The sequence below is a fragment of the Amblyomma maculatum genome, chromosome 1, assembly GCF_055883805.1.
Source record: "Amblyomma maculatum isolate TAMU_Amacu chromosome 1, ASM5588380v1, whole genome shotgun sequence".
NCBI lineage: Eukaryota > Metazoa > Arthropoda > Arachnida > Ixodida > Ixodidae > Amblyomma > Amblyomma maculatum.
This window is the reverse complement of record NC_139344.1, coordinates 472,594,089-472,610,344: the sequence shown is the minus strand read 5'-3', so window position 1 is coordinate 472,610,344 and position 16,256 is coordinate 472,594,089.

Below are 16,256 nucleotides of genomic sequence, written 5' to 3'. Positions count from 1 at the left end.
TGAGATAGAAGATAGGAAAGTGAAAGATTGAGGGGAGGACAGGAAAAGGCGGCTGCCGATTTCCCCCGGTCAGGTTAGGCCGGAGGTGCCGGCCGTCTATGGGAAGCGTGGGCCAAAGTGGTGTGTTGCCTCCGCCGAGCGGCCTTAAGGTCCAAAACCTCGACATCGGCTCAACCACCAGGATCCCCTTTTTTCCAGACACGACGATGCCACGCACGGCAAAGCATGAGTGCTCGGGGTCCGTGGTGTCGCACAAAACACAAACACCTGTTTTAACAGGTGACCCCTGCGAGATGTAAATAATGTATTGTATTCCTAGAATCATTCTTCTAGTGCCAGTTATGATGCAAAAGTGTTTATAAGATTCCACTGAGTAAATATGCACCGGCGGTCGATGTTGCCATGGCTGATCACAGGGTTTCGTCTCGCGTTGCTGCTGCTCTAGCGTGCATGAACAATGTTAAAACTATGCCATTTGTACAGCTTTACTGAAATGGTGTAATGTTAAAGAGAGTAAAAAAAAAACCTGAGACACCTATAAAAACAGTCTTGTGACAAAAGCCAACAATGTAGTGGCCGGTGAAACAGTGGATTGACCGGGCTGCTACCTAAACACAAAGTATTATGCTGTATCATGCTGCTCTTTACACATTTTGTCACTGTCTGCTATTTCATGTCTGCTGTGGCTGTTTCTTTTATGCCTGGCAGCCAGGGCAAGTAACCACTTTATTGCGACAGTAGAGCACTTCAGTGTGCAAGCTGTGGAATGCTTTCCAGTTTTCAAAAACAGCCAAGTAGTTACCAAGCACAAGGATAAACTTACACGAGAGATTATCGAAACATCTGAAATCATGAAGCTGGGTGATAATTGTATCAGCACTCCTTCCATAGCCATCTTGTTGAAAGAGCATAACTATTTGATATCGTATAATCGTACACTCGAAGCGGTTGCATGCGCACAGTGACTGGGTTGATTTTTTCCGCTCCTTTCTGTTCCTTTGCTTTTTCTATTGTGCTAAAGTAGTATATGCTTAGCATCCGGAATAAACATTTGTTGTCAGTTCAGCGCTATGTTTGTCCCTTTCTTCCTCTGGCCTTGTGCCGTTGCGCTGCTTCACTAGATATGTCAGACCAACTCGCCCACCAGTTCTTATTGTACATCTTTTGTTGCATGTGATTTTGCATTGTTTTAATAGCAAAAACCACATTTGCAGTGAATGCGCTTCAATGCGTGAATTAGGAGCTGATATTCTTGGTTCGTAGCATATCTTGAGCTCATTCAGACGCTATACGCTGTGGGATTCGGGCTTGCCGCGGCTGCCCTTTGAGCGGCCGCCGCCCGTGTCATGTTCTCCTCGTTCCCTTTCTCCCGCCTGAGGCGGCGGAGAGAGGTTCGGACGACTTGTCACTGTCATTCGGGCCACAGCTCCGCCCTAAAACCCCTTGATACTTTGAAAGTTACGCCAACGATTGAACTTTGCCGCCGCCGCGCTACCTCCTCGCCTCCTCCTCGCCCCTTGCGCGCCCCTTCGCTGAAGGCCGGTTCTCCGCCCGATTTCCTGAGCGACGATTGATCTCCCTTCCGTTGCCATTGGAAACCGACGCGCGACCGGCGTTTTCCTTGTGTTTTCTTTTTCCTTCGCGCCATTTTTCTCCTAGTCTCGGCGAGCGAATATTGCGCGCTGTGCTTTTATTGCAGCGTGCAAGCTCTATGCCGTGCTGTTGCGCGTACAACTGCAGCAAGCGACCTGAAGATGGTTATGCGGTATTCATGATATCTCAAGGCAAGCGTGACGGCTTGCGCACGAGTCAATGGATTCACAAGATTAGTCGAAAGACGTTTATTCCTAGCATACATGGCAAAATTACTTTTGAAAAGGAATTAAATTACATTACTAATTACTTTCCTGAAAATCGCAGAAAAGTAATTACATTACTCATTACTGCTCCCCAAAAGTAATGAAATTACATTACAATTACTTCTACTGAGTAATTCAATTACTTTGAAATTACTTTCTAGTTTTTATAAATGCAAAAACTAAGTAAAGCTATTAAACAAAACAACAACTTGCTCTCCAGAGTATTCTAGTCGACTACAGTTCTGCTCAATTCTGTTTTCTTTTGCCAATCCGTTACGCTGGCTTCGGATTGCAGTACGTCGATCCTGCTTTCGCGCACTCTACTTCGTTGTCTATTGAAGGAGTGATGGCACACTTTAGTAAAAGTAATTTCGAGAGGAATTAATTACTTTACTGCGAAATTACTACCAAAGTAATTCACTACATCACTAAATTACCAAACTGAAAAAGTAATTCATTACAATACAAATTACCGAAAAAGTAATTAAATTACAGTAATGAAATTACTGTAATTTAATTACTTTACTGCCATGTCTGATTCCTAGAAACAACAGAGTTGTTTGCGACGTCGAGTGCCTTTCTCACTCCCCGTAATAACGCGTCACCTGACGCTGCGTTTTTTATTCCTGCTATCTTAACAAACTGACGCCGAAACAATAAGTAACTCTTGATAAGATTCAATGTAACGCCTCGGATCTCGTAGCAATTTAATTTATAGCTACGATTTCATGGTCAACAGAACCGAAGGCTTTACACAGGTCGAGAAATATCCCCAAGGTGAGGAGCTGATCTTCAAGATTTCTGATTACTTGCTGCTTGACGGTAAGAAGAGCGTCCTGAGTTGTCTTATTTTTCTGAAAGCCGTATTGTGAGGGTGATATTATATGATACTTAGTTGGGTATTTTGACAGTCGGTTTTTGATTGACAGCTCGTAAACCTTAGAAAACACCGGTAGCACCGAGATTGGCCGGTAATTCATAATATTGTTACGACGTTTATTTAGACAGATCTTAGGCTGCGCTAGCGAATAGCACACAAGAGCGGGGCAGAACCAACTTCCTCCTCTTCAGCTTATCCCGCCAAACCTCTTCTTCCTTCAATAAGGACCGCGGGAAGTGCGTGACACTGCCCCCTTCGCAGACGATGCCCGCCGGGCGAGTCAAGGTTCGTCACGTTGATGGAAGGGCTTCATGCGGGCCACGTGGACTACTTGAGTCTTCCGAGAACGACGCCCTTGGGTGGTCACGCGAGAGACTACAAAGTTTACTGCGCTGAGGCGTTCCAATACAACGAAAGGGCCAGTATAGTGGTGCAACAGTTTCTGGCACAAACCGCGCTTACGCAACGGCGTCCAAAGCCACACTAAGTCACCAGGGACATAATTAACATCCTCATGACGCTTGTCGTAGCGTTGCTTGTAGCATTCCTGGGAGGCTAGAGTGCGAAGTCTAGCGAGTCGACGAGCTTCTTCAGCCGAAGAGAGAGTATGCGCTAGTGAAGTTTCAGCAGGGAGTGAGAAAGGCAGAAACGTGTCCAAAGTGCTTCGTGGAGGTCGTGCATAGAGAAGAAAAAACGGACTGTAGCCTGTCGTTTCGTGCTTAGTAGTGTTAAATGTGTATGTTATAAACGGAAGGACTTCATCCCAGTTTTTGTGGCGGGAGTCGACATACATTGCGAGCATATTGCTAAGCGTCCGATTGGTGCGTTCGGTAAGACCGTTTGTTTGTGGATGGTAAGGAGTTGAATGGCGAAAATGGGATGAGCAGAGGCGAAGAAGTTCTTCTACAACTTCTGCCGTAAACTGTCGGCCACGATCGCTTATTAACACACGAGGAGGCCCATGTCGAAGAATGATGGACCGTAGGAGGAACGCCGAGACATCAGAAGCAGTGGCTGATGGTATGGCAGCAGTTTCACAGTACCGCGTAAGGTAGTCTACGCACACTATGACCCAGCGGTTTCCGTTGGAGGAACGGGGAAACGGTCCTAGAAGATCAATTCCCGCCTGTTCGAATGGGGTTCGTGGTGGCGTTATAGGCTGAAGATGACCCGGCGGTGAACAGGTTGGGTGCTTGAAACGCTGGCACTGGAGGCAGCTGGCCACATAACGTTGAGTTGTTTGACGCATCTTCGGCCAATAAAAACGTTCCTTAGTCCTGTGCAATGTCCTTGCGAAACCCAAGTGTCCAGCTGTGGCATCGTCGTGCATTACCCGAAGAACCTGACACCTAAGACTTGTAGGAACTACCAGAATAAGCCGCGCACCTACTGACGAGTAGTTCTTCCTGTATAGTACACCGTCACGAATGCAGAATGAGGTCGTAGGGTTCCGGGATTTTGCTGCCTCAAAAAGCGGCGCCAACTCGTTGTCGTGCCGCTGCGCAATCTTGAATTCACCAACATCAGGGAAACTTGTAGAGATAGCATCTATATATTCATCCAAGACCTCATTGTCGCAATCAGTAGTTTCGAGTGGCAACCGTGACAAGCAGTCAGCATCACCGTGCTTACGACCACTCTTAAAAGACACAGTAAAATTGAATTCTTGAAGGCGCAAAGCCAACCGCGCAAGGCGTCCACAGGGGTCACGAAGGTTTACAAGCCAACATAAGGAATGATGGTCCGTCCCAATTTTAAATGCACATCCATAAAGATATGACCTAAACCGTTGCACACCGAATACAACAGCTAAGCATTCCTGTTCAGTTACTGTATAATTACGCTCAGCCTTGCTCAAAGAACGGCTTGCATACGCAACGACATGTTCATCGCCATTGTGGCGCTGTATGAGCACAGCACCAATTCCAACTGCGCTGGCGTCAGTGTGAAGTTCTGTTGGAGCTGATGGACAGAAGTGGCGTAGTACTGGTCCTGATGTCAAAATAAACTTTAACTGACGAAAGGCGGAGTCACAATCGGCAGTCCACTTGAAAGGCACATCTTTTTGCAGAAGACAAGTAAGGGGATATGCCAGATCAGCAAACTTCGAAACAAAACGCCGAAAATAGGAGCAAAGCCCAAAAAAACTCCTGAGCTGTTTTAACGATTTCGGCGGTTTAAAACAAGTGACAGCTTCGATCTTTTTCGGATCAGGCCTGATTCCATCCTTGTCTATGAGATGTCCAAGTACCACAGTCTGGCGTTCTCCAAAACGACATTTCTTGGAATTGAGTACCAGACCAGCTTTCTCAATACACTCCAAGACAACCTCTAATCGACTGTTGTGTTCATGAAAAGTTTTCCCGAATATCACTACATCGTCCAAATAACACATACAAATGTGCCACTTCAGCCCGCGCAAAACTGTATCCATCAACCTTTCGAACGTGGCTGGAGCGTTACATAATCCAAACGGCATCACATTAAATTCATACAGCCCGTCTGGGGTGATGAATGCCGTCTTTTCTTTATCTTCCGGGTGCGTGGGGATCTGCCAATAGCCTGATCGCAGGTCAACTGAGGAAAAATAGGAGGCGGAATGTAAGCAATCAATGGCGTCATCAATACGTGGCAGGGGATACACGTCCTTCTTGGTAACAGTATTCAGACGTCGATAATCAACACAAAATCGCCATGTGCCATCTTTCTTTTTGACTAGAATCACAGGGGCAGCCCACGGACTAGACGATTTCTGAATGATGCCCTTATGCAGCATGTCACGAACTTGTTCTTCGATTGTTTGGCGCTCTGATGGGGATACACAATAAGGTTTCTGGCGGATTGGATCAGCAGTTCCTGTATTGATTCGGTGCTGAGTACGGGAAATGGGAACCCGTGGTGGCGAGTCCCGAGAGAAATCGAAAGCCGCAGTATGTTTTGCCAGAACTTCCACTAAACTGTGACGGTCACTTGTTGGCAGGGATTTGTTAATCATGGCAAGCAATTTTGTCTCATCTTCTTCTGAGCATGCGGTAGGCTGGGAATTGTCTGTGCTGAGCACGGCCACTGATTTAAAAGTGCCTTCGTCAAAGTTGGCAAGTTTTAGACCACGTGGTAATACAACAGATTCGTTAGAGCAGTTAGTCGTCCACAAAGAAGAATGGCCATTCATGACTTAGACGATGCAGCGGGGAATCAGAATACTTTTCTTCGCGCAGTTGAGGGTGAGTGGTTCAACCACAGCGTCGAATGCATCACTGGTACAGCTGGAACTAACAACTCGTATAAACTCTGCTGACATTGCAGGAATGACTATGTCTTCCGAAACCGAAAGCGTGCTAGGATGGGTCCGCGAATTTTCACGCAAAGCAGATTCAATTCGAGTGATCACAGAAATGTCTCCATTGCGAAAGTCGAGAGTGGCCCCACATTGCTCCAGAAAATCGAGTCCAAGAATTACGTCATGCGTTGATCGAGTAAGTACTGCGAATTCAGTTCGGAATGTGTGGCCGGCGATAACAAGATTCACGGAACAGACTCCAAGTGGGTTAAGCGGTTCGCCACCACCACCACATAATGTTGTCGCACTATACCAAGCAAACATAATTTTACGACCAAGGCAGTTTTTAAAAGCGAGACTTATAATAGAAATAGTTGCACCTGTGTCCAACAACGCCATAGCACGTACACCGTCCACAAACACTTCAATTCGGTTTTTTAACATCGAAATGGGCAGAGGCATGGGTAAGCTAGAATGTTTTGCGACCTCACCTCCATCGGCCGCACTCACTAGTTTCCCGGAGGTGGCGACCGTCGTCGGGGAGAAGGGGATTGTCGTAGGCGCCGAGATGGTGGTGTCAGGCTACGGTCAGAGGCCGGTGATTCGTTTCGGTTCAGCACCATTCTGCGTCTTGTCGGCTAGCTGTTGCTCTGTACTCATTCCGGCCAGGTGTTCTTCTATACGAATCATCATTGTCAGCAGGAAGCCTTGTACGGGAGTTCACCCACTGCATGTCGGCGATACTGCTGATACGGACGACGGTTGCGGCAAAAGCGGAAAATGTGGCCGATCATTCCACAGGCATAACACACTGGCGGCTCACGTTCATTCGATGAATAAGGCTCATCGTCGCTTGTATTAAACGTTACATGCTCTGGATGTGGTCGACGAGGAGGACGAGAGTGCTCGCTGTTGTAGGCGTTAATGTTGAGGGGCTGGATGTTCGGGCGATGAGCAGCAGAGCATCGGGTGTCCGAAGGAGACGTAACAGAGGGATCATAACAGGTAGAAGATGGGCTGTCTGACGAAGAGGTGCTCCTGTAGACGGGTCTGACGTGGCCCCCAATATCTTGATGCCTCCGAAGCTCTTCGCGGACGATCTGGCGAATTGTATCTGCCAGGCTTGTCGTTTCAGACACATCCACACTAGCGACAGTAGTCACATTAGGCAGCCGACCAAACTTCGGAATGATACGGCGTCGCTTCAAAGATTCAAACGTGCAGCAGTGTCGTGTTACATCAGCGGTGGTATTCAAATCCTCCTTGCAGATGAGAAAGTTGTACACATCTTGTGCTATTCCTTTGAGGAGGTGGCCCACTTTGTCTTCTTCTGTCATTCGATCATCAACTATTCTGCATAGCTTGAGGACTTCTTCTATATAAGTTGTGCAGGTCTCCCCCGGTACTTGCGCTCGCTGAGCCAGAGTCTGTTCTGCGCTCTTTTTTCGAGCATCGGCATCACCGAATCCCGCTCTCATTTCTTCCATGAAGCAATCCCAGGTGGTAAGGGATGCTTCATGATTGTCAAACCATGTTAGTGCAGTTTCTTCGAGAAAGAATACCGCATTCGCCAGCTTGGTATTCGCATCCCAGCGGTTGTATTTGCTCACCCGATTGTAGTGGGTGAGCCAGTCATCCACGTCTTCCCCAGGCTTGCCATAAAAGTGTCGGGGTTCCCGATAAGGCTGTGGGATGGTCGGTTGTGCTGCTGGCATGGGCGGCGTTGAAACATCTGCTTGCGCCATCTCCGTCCGTAGGGGGGGGGGGGGGGGGGGGGGTAGCCCAGCAATTCTTCTGCTCCGGCGAAGTAGGAGAGGTTCCGTGGTGATCTTTAGCCCGCAAACTCCACCACACTTGTTACGACGTTTATTTAGACAGATCTTAGGCTGCGCTAGAGAATAGCACACAAGAGCGGGGCAGAACCAGCTTCCTCCTCTTCAGCTTATCCCGCCAAACCTCATTTTCCTTCAATAAGGACCGCGGGAAGTGCGTGACAATATCATCATTTCTACCTCCTTTGTGTATTGGAATTACTGTGGCCAGCTTTAGTTTGTCCGGGAAGACTCCTGTTGAAAACGTGAGATTTACGAGATGGGCTAGAACAGGGCTGACTATTAATGACACCCGCTTTACGGGTTCAACTTTAATATCATCATACCCACTCGCAACATTACTTTTTAAGTGTATTATAAGATCATTAATTTCTGTTTCGGTAATGGCTTCCAATACGAAGGAATTTACTCGGCGAGAAGGCCAGTAGTCCCCACCCTGTTGAATAGGCGACTGGGGCACGGCCGCTTTAATGAAATGCTCGTTGATTTCATCTGCAAACTCTTTGCCGCTTATGGAGCCATTGATTACTATTTGGTCTGCCTTAACCTGTGAGCAGTTTCTGTCGGTAAGGTGGTTAACCTGCCTCTAGATCTTAGCTGGATCCGTTCTTATCCTAGAAAACACTGCTTCGTAATATGCACGTTTGGCTTGTTTAATATCAGCGTTTAATTTATTACTATACTTCTTAAATTCTGTAAACAAGTTGCCGTCTTTGCAGTGCAGGAATTTGTGGAACATATTATTTTTCTTTTTAATGCGTTTTAGCAAGGTGGTGTCAATCCAGGGCTTCTTAGTCTTCCGATTGCATTTTTTATGCTCTTTTAGCGGAAATGCACGATTGTAGCAACTAAGAAAGACACCAAGAAAAGCCTCATATGCAGAGTTTGCATTCTGCTGTAGGTACATGTTCGACCAGTCAGCCCGTTCAATTAAGTAATAAAAATAGTTTAAGGAGGCATCATTCACCACCCTATATTCAGGCCTGCTGCATTCATAGTTATGCTTTAGAGTGTATTGTGTGGCAATGAATATGGGCATATGGCCGCTGATGTCGCATGATAATACTCCTGCTTTAAAGTCCAATGCATTCAGGTTTGAAATACATATATTTATAGAAATAGAACTGTTTGAAGTAATTCGGGTTGGCATAGTAATCGCATTTTTGCACCCGTAAGAGGATAACAGATTCATCAAGTCCCGCGCAGAAGAGTCATCTGCCAAAGTGTCAATGTTTATGTCTCCGAAAAGAAAGAACTGCTTATCAGTATTAATACAATACATTATTACATTTTCTAACTGCTCTAGGAAATGCCGCTTGTATCCAGCTGGTGGAATGTACAGAACAGCAACTAGAAACGTGCTAGTTTCTACAGTTAGGTACTCTAGATCCCTATTCATCACTGTGCACTCATCAACAATATTATATGCATACTTGCGCTGCAGGTAAATAATCAGGCCACCCCCTCTACCCTTTTGTCTAATCGTATTGGGATGTAATCAATAAATGTAGGGGAGGGGTCATTTTCGTTTAACCATGTTTTTGTGAACATGAATGCATCAAAATTGACTTGCAGGGAGTTTAGCCAAATGTACAGCTCATCTTGTTTGTTTCTCATGCTACGGATTTTCAAGTGTAACAGGGAAAGACATGGGTGCAACTGAAGAAGATTTTCTCTTAATGTGGACGGTTTGGTAATGAACGATGCCGAGTTAAGCATCATATTTGTTCGATAAAGAACACTGATCCAAACAGTGACGTCTGATGTTATTTGATGCGGGCGATATCATCTTTGTTTGCAATTCGGATGGCGTCGGTATGTTCATCCTTGCGTGCCAAAATTTTCCCCGAGCTCCATATATATTTCCATCCAGCCTTTTTCTTTTCCTTAAGCGCAGCACCAAGGAGTGCTTGTTGTGTGATGTGAAATGTTCATTCACATAAATGGTAGTAGCGCTTGTGCCCTCGAATCCCACATCTTCTGGTGACCACTTTTTTTGGACTTGGCAAGGAACGCGTTCTGCTTGGTTCGCGATATAAACCGTACAATGACAAGCTTATCGTCACCGCTGACCATGGGCACCCAATGGCAAACGTCGATATCAGCGTCGGTTACCGTTTCACCCACAAGTTCGCCTATTTTTTTTTTTACCACGACAGTCGAGTCAAGCTCCTCGGGCACACCCTTAATTTCCAAGTTATTACTTCTCTGATATTGTTCGAGCTCGTCGACTTTCTTTTCAAGCCTTTCGTTTTCTGCTCTCAAGTATTCATTCTGAGCTGTTAACGCTTGGATTTCCTCATGTAGCGCCTTGACTTCACTACCAATTACCTTACCTTCATCACAGGTGTCACTACAGAAGCACAGACTATCTTTTATTTCCCGCATTTATCTACGGAAACCAGAAAACAAGCTCGTGAGTTCCTTTTCTTCTTTCTTATTTCTTCTTCTTTCTTCTTTCTTTCTCTCTTAAAGTATTCAAAAACACAAAACGTTTGGGAGTTGTCCGGCAACAGTGCAACAAGTAAGGTAATTACTATTTAGTTTCAAAGGTCGTTTTTGCTCACCTGTAAAAATATACAGGAAAACTTAGTCGACGTGCTCGATGGATGCACTGCTGCCGGACTGAGGGGCGAAGCAGGGATTCCGGGTTTATGTAGGCAGCTGTCAAGCTGCTCTGCCAGCGCACGCACCGACGAACGGGGTGAAGCACCGAGAATGCGCAGTAGGATCTTCTGGCGTCAGTGTCCAAGGGGCGAAGGCAGTCTGTGTCGTTGATGGCCAGCCGTTGCGTTGATCCAAGAGCCAGGAAACGTGCCGCTGTAAAAATATACAGGAAAACTTAGTCGACCTGCTCGCTGGATGCACTGCTGCCGGACTGAGAAGCGAAGCAAGGATTCCGGGTTTATGTAGGCAGCTGTCAAGCTGCTCCGCCAGCGCACGCACAGACGAACGAGGTGGCAGCACCGAGAATGCGCAGTAGGATCCTCTGGCGTCACAGTGTCCAAAGGGCAAAGGCAGTCTGTGTCCTTGATGGCCAGCCGTTGCGTTGATCCAAGAGCCAGGAAACGTGCCGCTGTAAAAATATACAGGAAAACTTAGTCGACTTGCTCGCCGGATGCACTGCTGCCGGACTCATTACTTTGCCGGACTCTTTCCTCATTACTTTTGAAGTACTTGTGCTTCAAAATTTGGTTTTGTGATTCTGTACCGTTATTTGTTGTTATTACAACATTGAAATCTAGGCTAGATACTCCCACATCTCTCTAACATTCAGCCAATGTCCTTCTATGTACCTTTTCAGTTTTTTTATTCTCCCAATGTTTGGAGCTGAAGTCATCGATGTTCTGTTCCATTTCCTATTCACTGGTTGAGTTTGCAATCTTCCGGGGAGCAACAAGTACAGCTTCCTTTCATTGCACACAGTTTTCACTTTTTTTGAGCCACCTGTCCCATGACTGCTCTCGGTGGAAATCACAGAGGAAAACCTTCTTGCCGGAAAAGATTCATGCAGAGCATTTATCTCAGCTTGGCTGTTGTCAATCATCCAATAGTCGGGACAGAAAGCTGGATTTCATTTTTTGAAAATTGCAAGTGCTTCTGCGATGCAAGTGCTTGTTTCAAATTGTGGTATAAAAGCTCCAACTGTCATGTAGCCATGTGTGCTCTTTACAACGATCAAAAAAGTGGCAAAGCATTGTTCGTTGTCTTATTGGTTGCATCTAGGCATGCAACAGTTTGGCCATATTTTAGCATGATTTTTTCGTGAATTTTGATTGATAACACATGAAAAGTGTTTCTTCACATTCTTGCTCCAATTCTCCTTGTACTTCATCACTTTCACATCTCAGATTGTTACTATTTTCTTTTTGTATGATCTGTAAAAAATTTTACTGTCTGGTTCATCCTTTTGGTATGTGCCTATGAAGATTTCGGCATTTTCCTGATCAAGGGAGCTAATCCTGTCTTTATGAATACGTATATCTGCATCAGTTGGGAAGAATTCTCGGCACTTTGTGTCCGGTTTTGTCTGGCGAAGAGAACTCCTTTGAGTAAAAGTCTAAGCACTGTTTAACTGTTTGGACACATGTTGTGCCTTCGCGCACAGGGTCATGTATTTTGGCCGATACTTGTTTACTCACAGCTTGGCTGAAGCCTGCAATGTGTTCAAATTCATACCCACTATGCACACTCATGGATGACACTGTGATTTATATGCGTTGCTCAGTCCTAATATTTTCTCTTCTTTCAATTTCAGTTTCAAGCTGTCTTATCTTGTCGGCCTTTATTATGTATGTCCTTTATATTCCTGCTCCATCAGCGATGTCAACCTGAAATGCAAAATGATCAGAAGAGAATGACAATTATTAGATATGTATATTCTCTACAAAATGTATACGTTTTTGAAAAGAATAATATGTGTAGGTATCAAAGCAATGGATATTGAAGGCATTTTAAGTTATATCAACCAGCCTCCAGTAATTAGAACAATTTTCTTCCTATGCTTATGTAATATTATTGGTGGCATTATGGTTAAATACTGCATAACACTGAGAATTATTTTAATTACCATGGCATCCCCAAGAATAAATTTTATTCTATTATACTGATATAGCCTGTTTTCTTGCAGTGCAAAATTTTTATAAGCAGTTTCCTATGCATTCTGCAATATTTGGGCTGCACGCTTATAACTCTTGGTGCACCACACCTAAGATAGCTACTGTGAATTGTACTACTAGGGAATTCACATTCGTAGAAATGAAGCCAGAAGTACAAATATATTTGTAAGGAATAAAGCGTAGCACAAAAATACAAAAAAGAAAATACGCACCGTGCTAACTTCCAGCAATATTTATTTTGGAAAGGAACGGCGGTTTTCATACCATCGTATCACAAGCGCATGATCAGAACATGCACTAGCAAAGCGTACCTCCCAGATACGCGAGCTCTTTCGGCAACCGCACAACAGAGGTCTACTTACACAATCACTTTTGAAAAGCGCAGTCTATTTCGCTTCAATTATTTAACATGTGTGGGGCCCCACAGCACCTTTTAGTGTTTCAAACCGCGCGCGCTTTTTCCTTTTTGTGTTGGTGTTTGCGCGGACAGCGCGAGTACGCATGAGCGAGTTGCCCAGAGCGGGGCTGGCATGTTATCGGCGCGAGGCCGAGGGTAGATCAGCGCGTCGAGAGCATGGCTCGTGGCTTTTTCGCCGTGCGGCCGGACAGAGATGGGCGGCCAGGCAGCATCCCAGGCCGGCGGGATGTGCACGGACGACGGAGCGGGGTCCTGCCAGACGAAGGCGGAAGCGGTGCCTACAAGAAGGCTTTAGGAGTATTAGCGTGAGTGCTGCCACGCGAGAAGCAATGCTTTTGTAGAGTTGTCAACGCTTTGGTCCTATTACTCGCCCTATTCGCGCCGCAGTGTTTTTTGTTGCCATGGTGAAGCCCTGATCCATGTTCCGTTTTATTCTGCATAGTCCATCGTTGCGCACTTCGACGGCATGTTTTTAGCGCAGTTTCGTCCAATGCAGATTCTTTTTTATTTAATACTTTTCCGTTGATCCGGAATAAACCGGTGTTTTTAAGAAAGACTTAGTTTTTCCCTCGTCGGGAGAGACCATGGCTTGCGGACCCGTATTCTAGAAGGCGGAGCCTCCATTTGGCACCCAACATGATTTCTGCTCGAGCTTTGACTCGCCCCGAGAGTGTCGCAATTTGAGGTTCATGGAGTTTCGTGCGCAGCGATGTCGGATTTACCGGGTGTAAGCGCCCAGTTGACACAGGCAGTTCGGCCTCCCACACAGGCAGGTTCCGGGCATGAGCAATCAGGAGACAGTAAAAGCGAACCATCAGATTTTTGGTAGCGTAATTCTTGACCTACTGTCCGAGCTACTTGAATCAAAGGCAAATTTCCGAGAAATGGTAGGAAGCGAGAACGTTTCGTTAACGCCCACTCCCTTGTATCGCGATAATCAGCTGCAGCTGAATTTGGCCGTGCCAAGGTTTGAAGGATATGCCGACAAGAAATCTGTTCGCAATTTTCTTTATAAAATCGATGATTATCAGATGGCAATGGCAATTTTGGGCAGCGCTCAGGTCACGCGTGTGCTTCCTGTAGCTTTAGTAGGTTCCGCAGCAACCTGAAGGTGTAGAAAGCGGCCGTTCACTACAAAGCAGGATTTTATAGACCGTTTTCGGGAAGAGTTTTTATGTCATCCGTATGAAAGACGAGCTTTGCACCAGGACGCAAGGCGAAACCGAGGGTTTGCTAGAGATTTTGCGCAGTTTTCAAGAGCTGCATAAGCGGGCAGATCCTGCAGTTCCGCAGCCAGAGAAGGTGGCCCATGTCATACATCGGTGCCATCCAAGGTACCAGCTATATCTCTGGCGTCGCAGTTCGCGGACTTCGATGGCATGGCTAGAGAAGCATTCCGCGTCGAGGCATCTTTCTTGGCGGGGCTCTAGTACAAACCACCTCCACCGGCGGAGACCTGCCTTGAGCCGTCCTGTGCGTGGCCTGGATCATCGGCAGCACGCAGGCTGAAGACTTGCACGGGGTCACAAGCCCTGATGCGCCTCCTCAGGTGACGAGCCGATTGCATGAGGGGGGGGCAGGTCAGACGGGGCCCCGTGTCTTCTTACCATACACAGGCGCTGGGACCCCTTGTGTGGCAGCAGTTTGGTCATCGAAAGTCCGAACGCACAAATCACGGACACCACCTGCAGGAACTGCCGTCTACCATACACCATCGGGTGCAATGGTGTCACCTGCGTGTGCAGCGTGGATGTCACCTACGAGTGCGGCGTGGATGTCACCTACGAGTGCAGCGTGGATGTCACCTACGGGTACAGCGTGCATGTCACCTACGGGTGCAGCGTGGATGTCACCTATGGGTGCAACGTGGGTGTCACCATCAGTTCCCATAACGTCGCCTTCGGGTGCAACGTGAGATTCTCCTTCTGGTGCAATAATGTCATCACCGGGTGCCATAACGTCGCCTTCGGGTGCATCGGTGCCGCCATCAGGTGAGGCGTGGGTGTCGCTCCCGGGTACAACTTGTCCTCCGGTTCGCAGATTCAGGACAACGCAGGGAGGGTGTTTTGGTCATCACACCATCCAGCTGCCAGGCCGCACAGACATGGTCAACCGCCGGGAAAGCTGACCTAGTCGCTACCCTGAATCGACCCAGGTGCCATTGACACAGGTACCATCGTCACCACCTGCTATGCAGGAGGCAGACACCGAGAAACCCTACAAACACTCGGCAAGTGCAGTCCCGTCAACTTCTTTTGAGCAAAGCCAACCAGACAAGACCCCGCTAGTCTTGGTCAAAATGGCCGGACTGGAACTTCCAGCCCTTTTAGACGAAGGGTCTACGGTTTCAGTCTTCGGCGATTAGGTAAAAATTCCTGTGAGGCAAAACATGTCCGGTTGCGGAGTGTAAAATCTAACCTTCGTATGGCGTCGACTCACATAGTACTCGCAACCTCAGCAGCCCGCCTAACAGTTACTATAAATGGTCGACAGATTAGACAGCGTTTCTTACACCTCCCCGGACTATCCTGGCAAGTCATACTAGGCCGTAACCTCATAGTGAAGGTAGGAATCGTGATTGATCTCAGTAAGGGCATCGGTTAGGAAGCATTTCAGTTCAAGACCAAGGCTGCTGAGCGACAGTCACAGTTGCTTGCCACGAACGGCCATTCGGCCAATATCACAGGAAGTGGCATTCTGTTTTAAATTCCTTCACGGGGTCACTAGCGGAAAAATGCAGAATCGAGGCAGTGCTCAAGCCCTTTGCAGCAATATTCACGGAGGCTCCGGGGAAGGCCAACGTACAAACTCACAGGATCGACACACCGGCTGTGCTCGTCCTATCCGATTCAATCCAAGGCCATTGAGTGTCCACAAACGAGCGCTGCTGGATGGGGCCCTCGACGAAATGGTGGCTACCGGTCCGGTGAGACCATCAAAAAGCCCCTGGGCGTTCCCTGTTGTTCTCGCGCCTAAGATGGCGCAGCACGGTTGTGTGTCGATTATCGACGTCTGAACGCTGTGACAGTGCGAGACCCTTACCCTTTCCCGTCATTTGACTCTGTCATGTTCTCACTTGGGGTGGCACAGTGGTTACGGCGCTCGACTACTGTTCCCAAGGACGCGGTATCGAATCACGGCCTCGGCGGCCGCTTTTCGATGGCGGCGAAAAGCAAAGCGCCCGTGTGCTGTGCGATGTCAGTGCACGTTAAAAAACCCCAGGTGGTCGAAATTTCCGGAGTCCTCCACTATGGCATCTCTCATAGCCTAAGTCACTTTGGGACGTTAAACCCCACAAAATCAAAATCAATTTGGGTCAGCAAAATGTTTTACAACTCTTGGTTTTCTGCAAATCCCGATTGTCCGCT